Raw genomic sequence first — 4680 nt, 5'->3', positions numbered from 1 at the left:
GTATACCTACCACCACCTATACCTCCCACCAGGTATACCTACCACCACCTATACCTCCCACCAGGTATACCTACCACCACCTATACCTCCCACCAGGTATACCTACCACCACCTATACCTCCCACCAGGTATACCTACCACCACCTATACCTCCCACCAGGTATACCTACCACCACCTATACCTCCCACCAGGTATACCTACCACCACCTATACCTCCCACCAGGTATACCTACCACCACCTATACCTCCCACCAGGTATACCTACCACCACCTATACCTCCCACCAGGTATACCTACCACCACCTATACCTCCCACCAGGTATACCTACCACCACCTATACCTCCCACCAGGTATACCTACCACCACCTATACCTCCCACCAGGTATACCTACCACCACCTATACCTCCCACCAGGTATACCTACCACCACCTATACCTCCCACCAGGTATACCTACCACCACCTATACCTCCCACCAGGTATACCTACCACCACCTATACCTCCCACCAGGTATACCTACCACCACCTATACCTCCCACCAGGTATACCTACCACCACCTATACCTCCCACCAGGTATACCTACCACCACCTATACCTCCCACCAGGTATACCTACCACCACCTATACCTCCCACCAGGTATACCTACCACCACCTATACCTCCCACCAGGTATACCTACCACCACCTATACCTCCCACCAGGTATACCTACCACCACCTATACCTCCCACCAGGTATACCTACCACCACCTATACCTCCCACCAGGTATACCTACCACCACCTATACCTCCCACCAGGTATACCTACCACCACCTATACCTCCCACCAGGTATACCTACCACCACCTATACCTCCCACCAGGTATACCTACCACCACCTATACCTCCCACCAGGTATACCTACCACCACCTATACCTGACACTGCCGACGTAAATGTAACTGTGTCCAATAATGGCGAGGACTGACCGTAACCTACTATCGACGACGTCCACTACTAACAAGGGCAGAACCCCAGCTACCACCTCCGATGTCATTGTTGCTGTGTCCAGTAGAGACATACCATAACCTACCATCCTAAATGTCACTGTCGCCAAGTCCAGTACTGCATTACAAGACATAACACGACCTATCTTATAATCGACCACCGGCAAAGTCAGTGTCGGTCTGAGTATTAGTGAAGATAGACTACCGCTGCCGACTTGACCATGCAGTATTCACGAGGACCAATCACGACTAGCGCCGACGTGAGTGTCACCGTATTGATATACTGTGTGTGGTTTCTGTGTCTTATATCAGCGACTTACGACTTACCACCACCGATGTCAGCAACGACAAACAAAGATTTACCACCGCCGACTTGAGTGTCGACCTTTCCAGTACTAGCAGCGACAAACAAAGATTTACCACCACCGACTTGAGTGTCGACCTATCCAGTACTAGCGACGACAAACAAAGATTTACCACCGCCGACGTGAGTGTCGACCTTTCCAGTACTAGCGGCGACAAACAAAGATCTTCCTTCGCCGACGTGAGTGTCGACTAATCCAGTACAAGCGACGACAAACAGAGATCTACCACCGCCGACTTGAGTGTCGACTAATCCAGTACTAGCGGCGACAAACAAAGATTTGCCACCGCCGACGTGAATGTCGACCTACCAGTTCTAACGACAACAAACAAAGATTTACCACCGCCGACGTGAGTGTCGCGTTGTCTGTGTAGGTCCTCACACAAGAATCCCGTCTGGCCTTACAAAAGGGTACGTTCGTGTAACCGTTACTGCCTGTAGAGACTGCGACATTTGTACAGACATATGGTCTTTATAGTTGGTGTTTAAAACGTTCCGGTGTTATTGTTCGTGTTTGTAATAACATGTTAAAGCTACATCTATAATTCATGTGAATTGTGTCGCTTTAGTGTGTTACCAGGTCGATAATTAGTGTTACACGTGCGCACAAAACATATGTTACCCGAAATCAATAAGTATGAAATAGTGATATAACAAAAGATTAGCGACGACTCTACTGTTGTTCAGACGTACGTGGTTATTTCATCGTTCGTTACGTGGTGCGCGCGCATACATGTATAACCCCGGACGTATCATTTGCTGTGTAAAATTGTATCCTATTTATGACCTCAGATATTACCACATGAAAAACAGATAATATAACTTTATTTATTTTATAACAAGCATGAAACAAGTTATTGCAATTTATATAAATCACTCTTGTTGGTCCGGATGTTAGCGCGCGGAGGGTCTTAACATGATTACCTTGTTACATACTCAAGAGGCACACTCGCGTCATATTTATACATTATAAGCTCATGTGATATGACCAGTTGTGACGTCATAAAATGAAGACTTATATATATTTTTGCACGCTTGTCTGTATTAGACAGTTGTTCGTTAGTAGATTATATTGTTTTGCACGGTAGTCTGTATTAGACAGTTGTTCGTTAGTAGATTATATTGTTTTGCACGGTAGTCTGTATTAGACAGTTGTTCGTTAGTAGGTTATATTGTTTTGCTCGGTAGTCTGTATTAGACAGTTGTTCGTTAGTAGATTATATTGTTTTGCACGGTAGTCTGTATTAGACAGTTGTTCGTTAGTAGATTATATTGTTTTGCACGGTAGTCTGTATTAGACAGTTGTTCGTTGGTAGATCATATTGTTTTGCACGGTAGTCTGTATTAGACAGTTTTTCGTTAGTAGATCATATTCTTTTGCACGGTAGTCTGTATTAGACAGTTGTTCGTTAGTAGATTATATTGTTTTGCACGGTAGTCTGTATTAGACAGTTTTTCGTTAGTAGATCATATTCTTTTGCACGGTCGTCTGTATTAGACAGTTGTTCGTTAGGTAAATAACCTCCAAATTTAACATAAAAACTATATTGTATTGTTTAGCATGACTGGTCTATTTAGTCGAGCTGTACGATTGGAAAACTGCAATACATTATGAGTAAACACGTGACATCCAACACGTGCAATAAAACCAATACTAGTTTTATCTGGTTATTGTTGAAACAAAAAATGAAACAGTAATGAACTTTTGGGGATTGTAGATATGATGTGATACATGTATGAACATGAAAAAGAGATATTGACTGAGGAGAAGTGTCGGTTAATATAACATTTTCTGGTATATGTTACATCATATTTACCCCCACAAAATGTCCGAGGTACTTAAGGATCCCTGGTCCCACTGTGGACAAACACTAGAGAACTCCGTTGTGGTTTCATGTTGATATGAATACAACTGCAGTGCCACTTGGCGGGGGTACTTTCGTTGACCAGATAACTCCGGTAATTGGCTACAGCGACAGTAACCTGGTGTACTCTGAGCAGTGCGCTCTGGTCCCACACCAGACATCGAGCTATATGTCTAAGTCTGGTGTAAGGGCTAGAGGAACCTCGGGCGTGGTCTAGCCATGCTTAATTTTACACTCAGAACTCTGTTATTGATAATTATTTTTTGTTTATTCCATCTCTATTATTTTTTCGTAAGTCCCTAAAGGTATGATTTTCTTTTCAAAAATAATTTAACAAAGCTATAGTCATGTCGACAAAATCTGTATCCAATGCATAGCTACCGGCAGTGGTACGGGGACCCTTAAATGTCCCAACAATTCAACTCAATCGGGAACCGTCGGCAATTTCCGTAAACGAGAAAACATTTTCTCTTTGACGGAAAGTGCCGACGGTTCCCGATTGCATGGAGCATATAGCAAATATACCAAAAATGCGGTTTTTGGCAATATTCGCAAATACTTTTATCATATGATCTTCATTCGTTTTCATTTAAAATTATATTATAGCAAGTCACTGATCTTTGTTTCGTCAGAAATAAAAAATTCTCAGACCTGTTTTATAAATCTCATATGAAATGGAAACTCATGTAAGATCCTAACTTATGACATCAGATGTGTCATTTCCTGGTGCACCTAAAGTTCTTTGCATAACCGCAAACTACATAAATACACGTATTGATTTTAACAGACTCGCAAAACTCTTTTGTTAGACAATTTTCCGGTTGTAAATGAGAAATAACACTGTACCGACCTGTGGAGAACGTTATTGAGCGAGACCTATCCCTGTTCTACCTTGTCAGTCTTCTGTCCACCAGCACAATCACAGGGTCACTTAAAGTATGCAAATATTATTCTATACAATAATTATTATGCAAATATTTTAAAACAATATCAGGCGTGATATAATCGCGCTGAAGGTACGGCTAGCCGAGAGTAGCTAATCTGTAATCAGAGGTACAGCTAGCTGAGAGTAGCTAATCTGTAATCAGAGTTACGGCTAGCCGAGAGTAGCTAAACTGTAATCATAGGTACGGCTAGCCGAGAGTAGCTAATTTGTAATCAGAGGTACGGCTAGTCGAGAGTAGCTAATCTGTAATCAGAGGTACGGCTAGCCGAGAGTAGCTAATCTGTAATCAGAGGTACGGCTAGTCGAGAGTAGCTAATCTGTAATCAGAGGTACGACTAGTCGAGAGTAGCTAATCTGTAATCAGAGGTACGGCTAGTCGAGAGTAGCTAATCTGTAATCAGAGGTACGGCTAGCCGAGAGTAGCTAATCTGTAATCAGAGGTACGGCTAGTCGAGAGTAGCTAATCTGTAATCAGAGGTACGGCTAGCCGAGAGTAGCTAATCTGTAATCAGAGGTAC

This window comes from Mizuhopecten yessoensis, unplaced genomic scaffold (genome assembly GCF_002113885.1).
Source record: "Mizuhopecten yessoensis strain PY_sf001 unplaced genomic scaffold, ASM211388v2 scaffold716113, whole genome shotgun sequence".
NCBI lineage: Eukaryota > Metazoa > Mollusca > Bivalvia > Pectinida > Pectinidae > Mizuhopecten > Mizuhopecten yessoensis.
This window is presented reverse-complemented; position numbering follows the sequence as displayed.